Here is a 19,235-nt window from a genome sequence, read left to right as displayed (position 1 = left end):
ATTAAGGTAGAATTGTCATTTTATTATATTAGCTCAGCCTACCCATGAGCAATTGATATTTGCCCAGTTATTTAGATCTGATTTTATTTATGTGAAAAGTGTTTTATAGTTGTTTTCATAAAGTTTATGAATCAGCCTTAGCAGGTAGATTTCTAAGTATTTTATGTTGTCTGAAGTCATTTTAAATGGGATTTCTCTTTCTATCTCTTTCTGTTGTATCTTGTTAGTAATATATAGATATATTACTAATATATGTGGGTTTAGGGAGCATTATTTCTTGTTAGACTATCCTATTAGATTCTATTCCATCCAAACCACAGAGGCAGCTAGGTGGTGAAGTGGATAGAAGACTCAGCACAGCACCCCTCCCCCCTTACTCAAATTCAGTTCACAGGCTTGTCATGGTACCATCTCCCTGGTGATATGATCTTCTACAGTAAAGGACAAATATCATCCCACCCAATCTGAACATATGCCCTTTTGAAGCTTCCAGGCAACCCTCCCCTCTTCCCTTGTTTCTTCAGCTTTTCTCCATTACTTCTTCTCCTTGCTCTTACCTACTCATATCTCAATCAACTGAACATTCTTCTTCTTCTTCTTCTTCTTCTTCTCTAGCATGGAATCCCATATTCCTATCCTTAGCTTCCTCTGAGTATCACAGTACATATACATCTGAATTTTCAAGATGCATCTTTTAAAAATTCTCAAAAGAAAAAAAAAGCAGAAGGGAATTGGGGATGGGATAAGAATTGGACTTGGGGTTTCACTGGTATCAGGAAGTCCTAGTTGAGGACATTCTCTCTACTAAGGTAGCTCAATATCTTTTCTACAACTCAGAGTCTATAAGACAGTCTATAAGACCTGCCTAAAGGACTGAGAGGTTTAAGCAAGTTGCCCAGAGTGCTGTAGCCAGGATGTGTTTTGGAGACAAGACCTCAAACCAAGTTTTCTTGCATTTGAGATCAGCTTTTTATCTGCCAAACAATACTACCTCTCTAAACCTTTTAATGAGTAAATTTTATATGGACAAATTAAGACACAGAAATTTCTTGCCCCTGGTCACTCAGCTAATGATTGGCAAAGTCAGGACTCAAATCCAATTCTAATTGCTAGTATGATACTCTCTTGACCATGTTATTCAGTTCAACAAACATTTATAAAGTACTTGTTAAGTTCCAGACATTATGCTAAGTGCTGGAGATTCAAAGACCAAAAAATGAAATAGTTCCTATTCTCATGAAGCTTCTGTTCTACTAGCACTTCACTGATGCCTACTATTATTTAGGAGGAAAACTACTTTTAAAAAAATTTAACTTGGAACACTTTTGACCATCTTTTTTGTGCCCCCTTTAAGTTCACATTTTGTTCAGGAGAAGGAACATTGTAGAATGATTTGAAATTAGGAAAGAGAAACACTGCCTTGTTCTAGTGGACTTAGAGACAGGAAGATCTGAGTTCAAATTTGACTTCTATAAAATAATAATGATGTGTTGCTACCTCATAGGATTGTTGTGAGGTACACTGGGTTGAAAACATGTTGTAGATTGAAAGCATTATTACTTCTCGGATGACAACATCCCTGTTTCCTGGGCTCAGGGAGGATATACATTTTTATACCCAGGGTACCCACCATCATGGCTCTAACACCATCATGCTACTATTAACAGTACTATAATGTGGAATAGGATGTCTTCAACTTTTTGATATCCTGAATCCCTTTGGCAGTCTGGTGAAACCTATGGACCCATTCTCTGAGGATTGTTTTTACATAATTGAAAGAAATATTCAATTTTAGTTAAGGTTAGTGAAAATATAAATGTACTTTTTTGCTCCCTCTAAGTTCACAGTCTCTCAGAAAATCTATTCTCAAGGGAAGTTAAGAACTCCTGCTGTAGAGAAATGAATGAGCATCATATTAAGTTATACCTAAGAAAGAATAAAGCCATGTGCTTTGTTCCTCTTTTAAAAAAGGGTAAAGTTGAAAATTGCCTTTTCACTAGGTTAAAAAAAAGTCATTGATATTTTGCATTGTTGTGTCTTTCTCTTTATGATTCTAAGAGTTCAAATTCAGGCTAAGTGAAAAGGGGATATTCTCATCTAACAAAGAATGACCATGAAATTAGGGATAGAAAGTTAAGGATAAGTGAGAAAGATGCCAAACTGTACCTACACTCTCCATAACAATTGTCTACAGTTTAATGTTGAAGCTCAGCTGTTTTAATAAAACTTGACTCAGTTGTTAAAAGAAAAAGAAGAAAAGTGTGATCATCTTCTGGTTCAGTCAAACTATCTTTATGGTGTAAGTCTTACTATTCCAACCATCTGGCCATAACTGAAGCACCACCACAGTCTGATGGCAAAATGCCCTGATGGAACACAAGTTGCCAAGAAGAAAACAGCCTAAGTGTTGCCGCTCCACATCTCAACATGCCACTATTTCTCTGTACTAGTTAGTTCAGGAGACTGAGCCAGCATCTGTAGGTAGTTGGGTAGTTGTTTTTTCGCCCTTGGGAGTGGGAGAAGACATGGAAGGAGGAAGCAGATTTAAGTAGTATACAGAATACCAGAATGTATGAGGAAACTGTATTCCAAAGCATTTCAGCATTTCTATTGCAACTCGGTCTTCAGATAGTTGCCAGAAACAGTCACTTGCTCAAGGTCATATAGCCAGTGTATGTCAGATGCCAGATTTGAATCTAGTTATTTCCTGGTGCCAAGACTGGTGTTCATTTACTACACCATGCTGCTTCTAATATGCAGAGATGAAATCCCTAAGTCATTCCAGATCTCCTTAAATATATCTATTTTACGTGCCACACTAGACCTAAGCCTCACTTGTTCATTGTTTGGGTTTTGATGGCTTGGAGTAAATATAAATAGCAATTGTTTCTGTGCTGACCAGAAACTCTGAGCGTCCTCTCTTCCCAAAGTGATTCTTTTGGGAAGTCAAATTAGTCCACTTGTTGTCTCATTGGTTACAGAAAATAAGTTTTTAATACTGTGAATAAGTTCATTTACCTTGGCAGTATACTTTCCAGGAATCTACACATTGATAATGAGACTGACATATGCATTGCCAAAGCTAGCTCAGTGTTTGGGAGATTCCAAAGGTAAGTGAGAGAGAAGAGGCATTAGAAGACTGCCAAGTTGAAGGTCTACAGAGCTGTTGTGCTGACCTCATTCTTGTATGTCTGTGAAACCTGGACAATATACCGGCACCAATCCAGAAAACTGAATCGCTTCCATTTGAATTATCTTAGGAAGATTTTGAAGATCACCTGGCAGGATAAGATACCAAACAAAGTCCTTTCTTGAACTAAACTGCCAAGCATTCAAACTCTGCTATAGAGAGTGCAACTCTAATGTTCTGGCCTGGTTGTTTGAATGTCAAATGTACACTTGCCAAAAAGACTATTTTATGGAAAACTCATATAGGGCAAGTGCTCAAGAGGGTGGAGATGGGGAAGAAAAATTGATATAAGGACATTCTATCTTAAGAATTTTGGAATTTATTGCGCAGCATGGGAGACACAGATCTAGGGCTGACCAACTTACATGCCCTCATCAGTGAGTATGCTGTGCTCTATGAGCAAAGAAGAATTGAAAAAACTCAAAGGAAATGTGAGATGTGAAAGTTTAGAGACTCTACTCAAGACTCTACTCACTTGAACTATTTGTGCCCAAGCTGTAGTAGAGCATTGTGAGTTCCTACTGGTCAGTTCAGACATGTCTGAAGCACTAACAAAGTGACCCAATCATAGTGAAGTCATTTGGGCCTTCTCCTAAAATGAAGGACAACAATCAATCATCCTAGCCTTTAATCACTGAATGGGTGTCACCCCAGACAAACTTAAATCTGGGAAAGACTTCAGTTTTTATTTTTTTTAGATTTTTTTTTCAAGGCAATGGGGTTAAGTGGCTTGCATTATTAAGTGTCTGAGGTCGGATTTGAACCCAGGTACTCCTGATTCCAAGGCCGGTTCTCTATCCACTGTGCCACCTAGCCGCCCCTAAGACTTCAGTTTTAAAAGGTCAGGGTCTCCCACTATATCCAGGTGATCCAGTCATCCTGACCTTTGCCTTGCCTTGACTAACTCTTAGGGAGAGTGAGGCTGATGACTTTGCATAGACCTGGCTCACTAAAATCCAATTCACTTACAAGTTAAGATATCACCTTCCTGATGCCATTGATCATCTTCAAGAAGGAAAGACAAACATTATGAGCTGTCCAAGTATGGTGTACTTAATTTATACTTAATAAATGTTGAATTTAATTTAATAAGAAATCAGATTCATATTTTTTCCTCTAATGGAAACAACTCTAGACTCTCCAGCATCTTGGAAATGGTCTGCAGAAAAAAGGCTGTCAACTGCTTTCATGAACTGAGAAAGAAGAGACCACAGAGGACAGAGAGCACTAGAAAGAGTCTTAACACCAATTTAGAAATCATTCTATTTCTCCTCACCTCTTTTTTTCCCCAAACCACTCAATCTATTCCAGAATTTCCTGGAGCTGCACTGTGTTAAACCCTGTCAAACACAACTAACATGCAGTAGAGATTGGCCAAGAACCCCCTGAGACTCATACAAATGAACCCTGGCAAGAGTCTGGAACCACCTCAGCATTCTCTTTGTGTCTCCCCAGGGCACTGAAACACCCCACACTGGACAAGAGTAAAGATACCAGAGTTTCTAATTCCTTTTCCCCATTGCCAAACTTTATGATCTTGGCATGCCTTTTAATTCTCTGGCCTTAATTTTTCACCTGTAAAATGGGGAAAGTAATATATCTGCCCTACCTGCATTATAGTGATGCAGAGAACCATGGGCATAGGGAATATTGAAATCTTCCTCTATCTGTTAAAACACTCCATCTTGACTTCCAGTCTGACCTTGGCCACATTCTCATTGGGGTTTTTTTTTATTTTATTTATTTAAGGCAATGGGGTTAATTGACTTGCCCAAGGTCATACAGCTAGGTTAATTATTAAGTGTTTGAGGCCAGATTTGAACTCAGGTACTCCTGACTATAGGGCCAGTACTCTACCCACTGCTCCACCTAGCTGCCCCCACATTCTCATTCTTAAGGCAAGCTAAGTTACACAGGCACTGAAACAACACCTTAGACCACCCAAGCTGGAATCAGAGACCCTCAATCCCTACCCAAAAGGCATACTCTCCAATGTGGGACTTAGGCAACTCCCAAGTCACCATCTCTTCCCATGGACCCTGAGGGGGATTTAGAGAGATTTGGGCAAGGCTCAGCCTCTCTTTTACTTTCAGACTTCTGCTTATTCTGGCAGCTGGCTTGCCAAGATTAATTAGCAATCCATGTGGTTTTCTTTAATCTCTCTTTAACTTCCTTATTACTTTCTTTGTGTTGTAACCTCTTCTTAATAAAATCTCTATTTTCTTTTAACACCTTTTAACACCTGCATTCCTGGGTGAAGTAGTGATTGTTCACTGGAAACACCAAACCCACTGCAACAAGAACATAAAGCATAACCTGAAATAATGGATGCGAAATTCTTTTGCAAACTGGAGTCCATCAAAGAGAACGGATTCAACCCAAAAGAGGCATCCAGTCCCTAAAAAGATTCATCCTAATATGATTTCTCTTTCATCACATTCAATTTGAATCTATGTACAACATGGAAACAATGTAAAGAGTGACAAATTGCTTTCTGTGGAGTGGGGGGGAAGGAAGTAAGATTGGGGGAAAAATTGTAAAACTCAAAATAAATAAAATCTTTAATTAATAAAATATTCATCCTAAAACAATTTATTTTAATATAATTTATTTATTATTACTTATAAAATTATCATATACTATTTATAATAAATTGTTATAACTGAATTAATCCTAGTTTGACCAGAGAAGCCAGTTTCTGAACTGCCTGGCTTAGGCAAGCAATGTGATAAAGCAAAGAGAATCCTGAATTCAAAGTCTTGAGTCTTGGGTTCAGTTCAGGTTCTGGCACTTATTGGTCCTGTTACCTTGGATAAATAATTTAACCTCATTGCCCCCTTGGTTTATTTACCATATTTCCCCATGTATAGGACACATCCTTTTTCAAAATATTTAGGTATAAAAACTGGGAGTTACTTATACAATGGTTGTAGTTGTTTTTTTTTTTACTTGCATTACCTGCTTTTTCACACATGTCTTTGTGCTCATTGTTTCGCATTTGTTACTGGTATATTTATTAGTTTACATTTTGCCACATTCTGCCCAGAAATGGCTCAGAAAGGACTTTCATAGAGTGTTGAATTCAAGTTCAAAGTTATCCAGTTTGCAAAAGTGAATGGAAATCATGCTGCTGAACATAAGTTTGATCCTCCTCCAACTGAAAAAACAATCTGAGACTGGCTACAGGAAGAAGAAACCCTACTGAAAACACCACTGCAGAAGACCATGAGGGACCTGATTTAGAGAAGGAATTGAAGAGATGGATTGAGGAGCAAAGGGCCATTGGAATTCCTGTGTCCACAAAGAGGGTTCAATATAAGACAAGAAGAATTGCTGATGAAAAAGAAGTTCCTGATTTCAAAGGAGGACACAATTGGTGCTTCAGGTTCATGAAACAGGATAGACTAAGCCTATGTCCATGCACCAGTCTTGTCCAGGGAGTGCTTGTGGTCAACCCCAGACTACAGCACAGGCAGGAGAGCAGTCAGAGCCTCTCCTAGGACAGTGATGCATCATCAAACACAGATGAGGACAAGCTAATGGATGGGAATTTTGACAGTGATGAGGAGTTGTATGAACTTTATGATGAATAAAACTTGAGTTCAACAACTCTATGTAATACTTTTTTTTCAAATTTGGGGTCCCAAAATTAAGGTGTGTTTTATACATGGGAGCATCTTATACAGTATCTAAAAAATGAAGAGATTGAATTAAATTGTTTCAAAGGTCTCTTTTAGCTATGTCATTCTGTGATTCTGTCCCTAAACAAACTATCCTCTGGATCTGATCTTCCAAATTGTCTAAGATCCACTCAATACATGACTATTGGTTCAATTCAACAAGCATTTAGGAAGTTCCAGCTTATGTAAAAGCCTCTATGCTAAGCCTAGAGATAGAAAGAAAATCAAAGCAATCCCTGTCTTCAAAGAGCTTACATTCTAAGAACACTCCCCAGCTAAGTATGTGCAAAGAATATGCAAAGTAAAGAAAGTAAAAGGAAGAGTTGGGAGAAAATGAGAGAAAAAGAATGGGTGCTCATGAGAAGTAGCACAATTGCTGAGCCTTAAAGGAAGCTAGGGACTCCAGGAGTCATTGTATATATGGAGTGCATTCTAGACAAAGGGGACAACCTGTGCAAAGATACAGAGATGGGAGATGAAAAGTAGAGAAATCAAGAGGGAAGGGGAGAATAAGGAAGATGAGGGGATGGGAATGTAGGAAAAAGGGAAGGGGAGAGAGAAGAATTGAGGGAAGGATAGTGCAGCAAAAAAAGGAAAGGGGAATGTAGGGGGAAAGAAAAGGAAATTAGATATGAGGTAGGAAAGAAAAAGAAAGGAAAAGGGAGGGAGCATAAGAGAAAAATGGAAAAAGAGGAGAGGAGCAAAGAAAGAAGAGAGAAAGAAGGGAAATGGAAAGAGAAAAAAGAGGTAAATAGAGAGAAGAGGGGTAAGGGAGAGAAAAGGGAATTAAGGAAAGAGGAACAGCAGGGGGGGATTGGGGGGAGGACAACGCAGAGCTCCCATTAGAGGAATACAACAGGAGGTCATTTCAAGTGCTGAGCTGTAAGAGCCACTTAAAGCCAATTACCTGTATTAGAAGAAAGAAGCTGGTGATGGTACTAGAGGGGGAGGGGGGTACATATCAACCTCACTGTCATTCAGTTTAATATTTACTTCTGTTGATGAGATTTCGTCATGCTCTATTACAATTCATAGAGTTGTGTTTCCAAATTGTACGCATCAGAATGCTCGGATTTATGGAGGAAACCCAGGTTCCCCACCCCCTTTCTGTTGTTGGCACTAGTGCCTGTCTCCAGGGTATTAATGCAAACCTGCCTTTAATTATATCGTCTGCCTCTCTCTGAAGAGATGTTGGGAGGTCCCAGGAACTCTACAAATGGCCCAACTTGTGAGATAGACCTGGGATTTGGGGTGGAGGGAGTGACAAATGGGATTTGACTGGAGGCTGGTGGGAAGTAGTCAGGAGGAGAAGCAAATTGGAGGGGAAGAAGTCACAGAAGTGCAGGAATGTGGGCCCACCCTGGGGCAGAATGTATCTAGATGCCAATCCCACTCTCCTTATATGAGTATGGAGGGAAGAGAGGGAGGGCAAAGGAGAGAATGACTACCTTCTATATCTAGGCCTTCACTAAACTCCACATCCTTTGGTCCTCCTCCCATCCTATCCCCCACATTATCCTCTTCTCCCTCATTTGGTCAAGTATAAAGAGAACCAGTCCAAAAACCTGAAAACATCAGAGGAATCTGGATACGTAGGTTTAAGGCTAGATCTTTTTGGTTGTTGTCGCTTGTCCTTCAGTCTTGAAGATCATGACGTCGGGGAGGTGATACATGACATTCATGGGAATTGGATTTGAGTAAGAGAGGGCTGTACTGTTACCAGCTCACTCTCTCCTCCAGTGTCATCTTGAGTCTATTGGCCGCATATGAATCAGAATGACTGGAGATGGTCCTGGATGTGAGGTAATCAGGGTTAAATAACTTGCCCAAGGTCAAACAACTAGTGTCAAGTGTCTGAGGTCTGATTTGAACTCAGGTCCTCCTGACTCCAAAGCTGGTGCTCTATTCATTGCACCACCTAGCTCATTTGGTAAGATCTTTAAGCAAGTTTGAGTGAGCCTCAGTTTTCTCATCTGCAAAATGAGGATATTGGTCTAGATGGTCTCCAAGACCCATATCAGTTTCAATATACTGTGCTCTAATATTCTTCAAAAGACTTTGTCTTAGACCCAGGTGAGCCTGGAACAGTAATTGATCCAGAGAATTCTCTCTTCTCCCTTCTCTCTCTCAAGTCAGATTTACATTTTTATTTTGACCCACCCTACACCCCAACTTCTTTTTAGAAGTAAGCATCTAAACTTCTAAATTTCTTCTGTACTAGACCCTCCCTCTGTTGAAAAATAATCATCCCACACCTGACTAGGTCTTGACTTTCTAAGTGCAGATCCTAAATCCCTGCTTCTGTCAGTAAATGATCACTTCCCCTTCAGCCAAATTTAGAGAAGGGTAGACAGGAACAACACAGGATTGCCAGAAGGCAGCTCAAAAGGCAGTATTGTATAAAAGAATACTGGACTTGGGTTTGATTCCTATCTCAGCCACTATCCATGTTTCATTTAAACTCCTGGAGTCTCAGTTTCCTTATCTTGAACATCAGGATAATAATAAATCACAGATATGTTGCCAATTATAGAACATTATGTAAATTATAAGTACTATTACATAGTCCAACCACCTCATTTTACAAATGAAGAAACTGAGACCCAGACAGGAATAAGTTTTATCATCAAACTGAAATGAGTATGTTCATTTTCTGTCCCTACCACAAAGACCTCCTGATCCTTTTCAGAATGGACCTATAGAGACCAGGGAGAGGGAAGGGGAAGGACATTTAAGAGACCTTCAAATTATCTGAATGCAGTTTTGACCCTGGTGGTAGAAGAATCTTGATTACACAGCTCACACCACAGTCACTGACTCCCATATCCACCATCCCCAGACACAGGCTCCTGACATATCCTGCACTCCATTGTATTAGAGAAAAGCCTCAAAATGAGACACATGGTTCACAAAAGAAATCACCCCTGGTAGTTTTCTCCTACAAGGAGTCATTGAACATAGCTCCTTTCCCATTGTTGGGAAGTCACCCCCGCCCACCTCCCATCCCTTTGCTGGGCTATAAGCAGGAGCCTCTTTATTCCCAGACAGGTGCCTTAATCCAATAGGTTTCCTTCCTGTGAGTGGGGGGAGCTTAATGGATGCCCCCCCCTTTTGCTCCCCAGTGGCTGTCTGAGTTGCTGGAGGGATACACTTAGCATGTTAAGAGAGGACCTCCCCACCATCCTGGAAAAACCTTTGTTTTTTAGAGACTTTGACAGGGGACCGAGACAGAGTTTTGATGAATGCTTCAGTATCTCACTTTTTAAGGCTCTGGATAACCCCAAAGACACACCAAAAAGTATCCCCCCAAGCTGGTGACTTGCAGAGTTAATTAAAAGCATAGAGTTGACTCCAACTGAATCCCATGAAGGGCTAAATTCTAGGTTGGAGGAAGAAAAGGATCTAAGCAAGGGAGATATCACGTTCATCAATGTCACACTTATCATCCCAGAAATCTGAAGTGGGTCAGGATTTTCAGCAGAGTAGCTACTGCAAAAACACCCTTTGCAACCACAACTCAGAACTGTCGCTCTAAAGAATCAACTCCTTAAAGGGGCTGTTCCCAATGACAACCAAGCAGAGAAAGGATCTTTTTTAATTGTGCCTTCCTGGATCAGATCAAGAAAAATAGATTCCCCACATCACCTAAATTTCAACAGCTTTAGATAGGGAGGTTTGATATGCTAGGATGAAAACAAAGAGAGGTAGGAATTCTAAGGCTGAAATGCCAGAGGCTTCTGACATATCAGCACCATGGCCAGAGGTCTGTTCAGTCATTTGGTTTGCTGACAATCACAGAGATAAAGGGCCTTGACAAGTAGTCAACTAGTCTCTATTTAATTTTCAGTAATTTGTATGGGACTCATTATCTCATGAAGTATCCCTTTCGACTTTGGGCAGTTTTGATTACTGTGAAGTTTATCCAAATATCAAAGCCTATAACTTCTACCCATTGCTCCTAGTGTTCCCCACTGGGGCTAAGCAAAATAAGTCAAGTCCTCCTGACACATGGACTTTTTATTTTTTTTATTTTCATCTTTTAGGTTTTTGCAAGGCAAATGGGGTTAAGTGGCTTGCCCAAGGCCACACAGCTAGGTAATTAATGTCTGAGGCCAGATTTGAACTCAGGTACTCTTGACTCCAGGGCCAGTGTTCTATCCACTGTGCCACCTAGCCACATGGACTTTTTATGTAAATATTTTATTTATTTTTCCAACCACATACAATGGTAATTTTTACCAATCATTTTTGCAAGGTTTTGAGTTTTACAATTTTTCTCCCTCCTCTCTTCCCCCAACAGAAAAAAAAAAACCAATATGATATAGGCTTTACATTTGTAATCATGCTAAACATAGATCAAAATTGAACATGTTGTAAGAGAAGAATCAGACCCAAAAGGAAGAAAGAAAATATTACAGATAACAAAATTACATAATACATAAGACAATATTTTAAATTTGAAGATGATAAGCTTTGGTCTTCATTTAAACTCCACAGCTCCTCCTTTGGATACAAATGGTATTTTCCATCCCAAATCCCTTAAAATTGTCCTTGACTGTAGTGCTGCTGAAATGAACAAGTGATAATAATTAATCATCACCCCGAGTTGTTGATAGTGTGTATAATGTTCCTCTGATTCTACGCATCTCACTTGACATGTTTCATGCAAATCTTTCCAGGCTTTTCTGAAATCCTGCCCCTTGTGATTTCTTATAGAACAATAATGTTCCAATACATACACATACCACAATTTATTCAGTCATTCCCCAATTGATGGGTATCCCCTCAATTTGAAATTCTTTGCTACTACAAAAAGATATGCTATGAATATTTTTGTACATGTGGAATTTTTACCCTTTTTCCACGTGGACTTTTAAATACCTGAAGATAGCAGGCATTTTTATTATCATCACTACAGTCACCACCATGTGATATAATGGCAAAGCATATCCAACTTGGCATCAAAGAACACAGACTGGGATAATAAGCAACAACAATAATAAATAATATTTACATAATATTTCTGGGTTTGCAGAGCACTTTATAAGTAATATATCATTTTATCCCCCTGTAACCTTGGAACACTGGTGCTGTTATTATACTCATTTTTCAGATGAGGAAACTGAAGTTCATAGATTCCAAGGGACTTGACTAGTAAGTGCCAGAGGTATTATTTAAACTCAAATTTTCCTGATTCTAATATGTCAGGAGTCATGTCTGGAAACAGTTTGGAGTCAGATTTACCCTCATGAGATGAAAGACAGGCTCTCCTAATATGAGACTAAGGAAAAGAAAAGAAAAGATAATAATAATTGGAGATACCTCCCACACTTTCCCCTACCTCTAAGATATATATTCATAAGAATCAATGACAGCCAATCAAAAAACTTGTTAATCATTTATTATGTTACTGGTAGTCCACTAAGCATGAAGATATAAAGAAAGGCAAAGGACACTCCCTGTTCTCAAGATGCTTACAGTCTAATGGAGGAGATAACTTGCAAACAGCTATGTATAAATAATATTTGTACAGGATAAATTAGAAATAATCAAGAGAGAGAAGACACTACTTTTAAGAGATAGACTGAAAGAACTAGAAATTGAGAGAGTGAAAACAGGAGGCATGGTTGCTGTCATCAAGTACTTAAAGAGGTTTCATGGAAAAGAGGGATTTTATCTGTGGTCCTTGACCCCTGAGACAAAACTAGAATAATAAACATGTTGTAAGGAAAACCTTTACAACAAATAGAGCTATGCCAAAATAATTTCCACCAAAACAAAATCAGTGCAACTAAAATAAGAATGAAAAGTGTCAGTTGGGAAGAAATCTTGGTATCCAATATCTCTGATGACTCTGATCCAAAATATATAGGAAATTAAAAAGCAGATATAGGAGACCAATGTCCCAGTCCCCAGTGGACAAGTAGTTAAATGATATAAACAAACAATTATTTTTTTAAAAAAATTACAAGTTATAGGGGCCAGCTAGGTGGCGCAGTGGATAGAGTACTGGCCCTGGAGTCAGGAATATCTGAGTTCAAATCCGGCCTCAGACATTTAATAATTACCTAGCTGTGTGGTCTTGGGCAAGCCACTTAACCCCATTGCCTTGCAAAAAAAATTACAAGATATTAACAACTACATGACAGATTGCTCAGATAATTAGAAAAATGAAAAACAATAGTTCTCCATTCCTGGATGTCTTCAGTTAAGGACAGATGACCATTTGCCAAAGTTGTAGAGATAATTACTGCTCATATCTAGGTTGAACTATATGCCCTCTAAGATTCCTTGAACATTTAGGATTCTGAAAGGTTTTCTAAGTCAGTGGTATCAAACCCAAATAGAAATGGGGGTAACTAAACCATACACAAGAATCCCTGTTTGCTACCCCCCAAAATTAATTCTGTTTTATTGTATTTTTATTTATTATGATAAATATTTCCCAATTGTTAAATATTTCCCAATCTGGTTCCAATAGTTCTCAAGAGTATTTTGAAAAAATAGTGTCATGAAAGAGTGTCATGATAAATGAGATCAAGTGGTTACGTGTTTGACATCTCAGTTCCAAGCAAGCCAACTTAGCTAAAGCAACAAGACACCTCAGAGAGAGACAAGAGTCAGTATGTCCTAAATGGGTCAAATCACTATCATCATCTTCATACTATGTCCCTTCAGCAACTAAAGGAGGCTGCTCAGAACCAAGAGTTTGAGGAATATCTATCATTCAAGGGAGTTCAATATGAAGAATCTTGGCATTATGAAATAGTTCCATATCAGAAAAGGATATGGTTTTATCAATGACACTAAAGAAAAGGTATTTCCAACTCCCTTGCCATAGAACCTTAAGAATCAGGAGGCCTTTCTTTCTATCCTGCAACCCTTCTCTATGCATAGATTCCTCCTATTAGAATGTAAGTTCATTAAGAGCATGGTACAATGGAAAAACGTGATCTCTTGTGCTAGCTACTTGCTGCTTTTGTAACCTTAGTCATTTAGCCTTCTTAAGTCTCAGTTTAAGAGAATTAGATTACATGGCCTTTGTGGTCCCTTCCAGATCTGAACCAATGATCTCATGTCAACTCACACTTCTATTGTATTTCCAATGTTTAGGTACATTTGTTGTTCAGCTGAGTCCAAGTCTTCCATGATCCCATAGATCATACTGTCCATGAGGTTGTCTTGGTTTGCCATTTCCTTCTCCAGAGGATTAAGGCAAACAGAGTTTAAGTGACTTGCCCAGGTCACATAACTAGTAAATGTTGGAGTCAGTCAGGATTTGAATTCAGGTCTTCCTGACTCCAGATCCAGTACTCTAACCTCTAAGTCACCCCTTGGTACAAAATAAGCATTTGATGTAAGGTTGTAGAAAGAGACTTTGTCATTCATTCATTTAATGGAGATGAGTCAGGTCCAGCTAAACTGTCAGCATGAGTTCCATGTATTCAAAGTACTGTCCAATCTAAAAATACTGACATTTCCTTAGCACTTCTCCTAGACCCTGAATCAATAGGCTAAGGGGAGGGAGTTAGATTTGGGGGAAAGGATGGCTAGGGAAATATTGGGCCTGTCTATTAATTAACCCACAGCATACTTCTCTTCCCTGGACCTCACCAAGAGACTGAAAACAATCTCTGGGAAATTACAGCCAAGATTTCAGCAGAAATTTCTAAGTTAATCAAACATAAATTTAAAAACTTTTGAGCTGAGAGGGAGGCTACAAACCAGGAAGAAACTTGGTCAAGGTCAATATGCATGCACTGGAAGTAGACATCCTTTCTTTCAGGTCTGTCTTTTCAAAATACATATGATACTTTGATAACTGATGTTTTGACAGTCTTGTGTGTGTGAGCTTATGATTCTTAGAAAGTATGATTGGTGTGATTGGTGTGAGAGAGAGAGAGAGAAAGAGAGAAAGAGAGAGAGAGAGAGAGAAAGAGAGAGAGAGAGAGAGAGAGAGAGAGAGAGAGAGAAAGAGAGAGAGGGAGAGATCAACGTCAGATCCTCAGCCTTGCACTGAACCACTGAACTCCCCATCCTTTTGGATCCATCAGGAGTCTATCTTCTGCTGTCTTGCACTACCTAGATCTGTCAAACTGTATTACCTCCTTGCTCAAGAGGCTCAAGTGACTTCCTATTGTTTCTAAGATAAAATATAACCTCTCCTAGGCATTTAAATCCCTTCACAATCTAGTTCTGTCTTAACTTTCCAGGCTTATTGCTTAGAATTCCTCTTTAGTCACTCTACACTCCATCCAGACTGACTCAGCTTAAGTGATACCATCTACAAAGGACTATCTCAAACTTCTAATTTCTTAGTGCCTTCCACAGCCTCCTCAAATTATTTTTGTTTTGTGTGTGTGTGTGTGTGTGTGTGTGTGTGTGTGTGTGTGTGTGTATTGCATTTACTCATCTCAGGAGATATTAGTTTCCTTTATAGAATATAAGTTCTATGAGGACAAAGACTAGTTCATTTTTTTTTCTTTTCATTTGGTACATGGTGGCAATGCATAGATGAATGAATGAATAAACAAAGCCAAACTCTGAGCTGTAACTTCCCTAGGTACCATGGAATTTTCCACAAAAGGGCTAAGTAATCCAGTATCTCTACCCAGGAAATTTGAGAGTTGGCAATGCTAGAGCCTCTAGCTAGGTTTAAACTTAGGAATGAGCTTTATTGAGGTCTACTACTCTTACTTGGATCACACCCCAAGGGCTCAGGAATAAAGAAGAAACAGGCAAAGTCCTTCACCTTTTAGGGAGCAGCCAAAACGTCTAGTGGATGCATGACCAGAACCAAGCCATAGCTTGGTGAGATCATGTGAGCAAGAAATAAAGCTGAAAGGATCCAGTGTTGAGTTCTCACTTTCTCTCTCTCTCTCTCTCTCTCTCTCTCTCTCTCTCTCTCTCTCTCTCTCTCTCTCTCTCTCACACACACACACACACACACACACAGACACACACACAAAATCATGCTCCCTAACTCATGCATACATTATATGCACTTCCACATAAACACAAAGCCAAAGAGACAAACCACATAAACACAGGCTTGTCAACACACAGTCAAACACCACACAAGTACACACAAACAGGCACACAAATTCCTACAGTCCCTGACAAATGGAAGCAAACACTCCTGGATCTTTCTCCCGCTCCTGGCTTCCTCTTTCACAGAGGGGTTTTTTTTTTTCATTTAAAAGTTGCCGGAGCCTGCAGATTACAGTCTAGACTATATAGGTTTCCTCAAGATAAGGCTGAGAAATTGATTTCAATTACCAAAGTGGAGAGGCAGCACTTCCCAGCCTTGTGAGCAGATATTTAACCCTAGAGAGCCAAGAACCAAGAGAAGGTAAATTGTGTGTAAATATGTACAGAGCTGTACAGGTACTTGCATGCATATATGCACATTTAAATAGATCCATATATACATATAATTAGAAAGAGGCAGGTGGCCACACATGTACATTAACTTGGGTATTCAAACATACAAGAAAACACACACACACACACACACACACACATATCCACCAAGACATTCATGAATATATTTGTGCACCCACATTCTTGCAGAAATACATGAACTTTGCCCCCATGGAAGAATCTAGAAGGCTAGGGGAAGTCCCAGTGGAATGGATACTTTCACAAAATGGAAGCTGATGGTAGATGAATGAGTGATAGAACTGTGACTTTAGAGGAACATTTTAAAGGACAGGGGAAAAAATATATAAATCTTGAGATGATGTTTCCCTCCCCTCTCTCCCCCTTTCTTCACCTCCAGAAGGTGGGGGAAAAGGATAGGTGATAAAGAACAGAACAAAGCCTGGAATCTCCAGGGAATTCATAGGCAGAAGGAAAAGGAGAGACTTCATGATTGGCTTGCAAAAGAGTGGAGGTGAGTCCCAAAGTGACCAAGCTCTGATCTAATTTTTAACATGGCCCAGGGCCACGTGGCTTGATCCAAGCAGAATCCCTGAAGGAGAATTTTTACAGGTTCAGTAAAGCTTTCTCCTCAATCGGTTTCCAAGACAGGGCATTTTATGCACTAAAATTATAGTCCAAATATAAGTAGGAACAGAGCAATTCCTAGGGATTTTGCAATTTGGGGCAAATACAGCAGAACTAGTGATCCAATGAGAATATACAATGTCCCAAGAGGCCAGCATATATCCTAACTAGGATCAGAGAGGTAAGCAAATAGACCCTGAGAGAAAAAGGCTCACAGAGCAGTTCAGAGTGGGGGTGGGGGAGGAGAGAGGATCCTGTGCCCCATCCCTCTCTTCTACCTCTGATAAACTGTGACCTCACTTCCTTATTGCCTCCTGGGATCCACCTGTTTCCCAAATCCCCCAATGAGGGAGAGAACTGTAAAGCATGAAGCATGGGGAGTTTCTGGTCCAGAAGTCTCTGGTCCACGATGGTGAGGAAGAATTTTCCAGACCCATAGATGTAGATCTAGAAGGAACTTTAAAAGCTGTCTAGTTTAACCCTTTCATTTTATAGGTGAGGAATGGAGACCAAGGCAGTGAAGTGACCTGACTGAAATCACAGGGATAAAAAGAAGTACAGCTAAGATTTGACTTACTTGACAAAATTCTCTGACTCCTAATTCAATGGATGCTTCACTGTATAAGACTTGCCAATATGTCATGAAATAAACAAAGCCCCATCTTAACCTTAACTCATTACAGAGGTGAGATGCTATCCTGTCTGTAGACCAGGAGCTTCCCAAAGGCAGAGCTATGTCTCCACTGGTCTTTTGAATGAAAGGGACCTGACAGATTGGCATGACCAGGAAAAAAATTCTATCTACACCTGGGGCTCATCTATCCAGGATGATGTTGATTTCCTGACCAGAAAAGTCAGAGTTTCATCTCATGGCTAGATTAAAGAGACCAAATACTTCCCACAGATCCCTCTTCCTCCTTCTCAGGTCCCTGTTCTTAAGATGAAGCCAAAAGTAAAGGACTGTGAACCAAAAGATTGAGGAATCAATTCAATCATTTATTCAATAAACATTTTAAAATATCCTATGTGTGTCATATAGGTCCTGCCCCCATGGAACTCATGGGCTAGAAAGCGAAATGAAACACCAACACAGTTAACTATACTATGTGACATTACATAAGTGTATTAGGGTAATGCAAAACCAGGTGCAAATGAGGAGAGAGGTCATTTGTTGTTTTCTGGAAAGAGTGGTGTCTGATTTAAGCTTTAAAGGATGGGTAGGCATTCAAGAGAGAAGAGTCTGACAAAGAGAGACAGAGACAAAGATAGAGACAGGCAGAGCTAGAGAGAGAAAATATTCCAGGCACAAAATAGACCTGATCAAAGTAGTGAGAATACATATCATGCTTGAATTTAGTCTGACTGAAATTGAAAATACTTAGAGGGTAGTCTCATTTTATTTTTTAATTTATATATTTATATATTTTATATATTTATATTTTTAATTTATATTATATTATTTTTATTTATATACTAATGCTTAGCAGTTTGCTCATAGGAGGCACTTATAAATGTTTATTGACTGACTGACAGTCATTTGAGGAAAAAACTGAAAAAGATATAGTGGTGCCAGATATTAAACTATCTTCAATACCAGAAAAAAAATTTCAACTTTACTTTGGAGACATTAGGAAAACATGACAGGATTGTGAACACAGAAATGATTGGTCAGATGTTAAGGTAAGGAAAATTATTCTGCCAAAGAAAGAAAAGAGTCAAAAATACATGTTAAGAGACTATTGCCAAGAGGTGATGAGGACTTGACTAAGGAAATAGCAAGGGGAATGAAAGGAAGAGAAATGCTAGAGATGTAAGGTAGACTCCCCTTTGCTTACAAAACCAGGAAAGAAAAAAGTCCAATCCACTCTGATTTGCTTGGGAAAGACCTCCCCAATTAGGTCCCTAATCAAAAGTCATCCTCTTGATATGGAAAGACATGAAAAAAAAATAGAATGAGAAGGTTGATAGTGATGTCAATAGAGGAAATAATTTTCTGGTACTCTGCATTTTCCATATATATCAATCAATAAGTATATTATAAGTACCTATTTCTGTTCCAGACACCATGCTAAGTATTGAAGCTACAAAGGAAATAGCCCTTTCCCTCAAGGAACTTACATTCTAATGGTGGAGACAACATGTAAATAAATAGGCATTTACAATATACATACAGAATAGATTGAAGGTAACCCTAGAAGGAAAGTCATTAGCAGCTGGAGGGGACAGGGACTAGAAAGGCCTCTTGCCTTTATTATTTAGTTAAATCTTGAAGAAAAACAAAGATTCTAAAAAGTACAATATCCCATTTTCTTTACATGTTTTCCCCATCAGAGTAATTGTGGGATCATGGGTAGAGA

This window comes from Macrotis lagotis, chromosome 1 (genome assembly GCF_037893015.1).
Source record: "Macrotis lagotis isolate mMagLag1 chromosome 1, bilby.v1.9.chrom.fasta, whole genome shotgun sequence".
Lineage (NCBI taxonomy): Eukaryota > Metazoa > Chordata > Mammalia > Peramelemorphia > Peramelidae > Macrotis > Macrotis lagotis.
Note: the sequence above shows the minus strand (reverse complement) of the source record.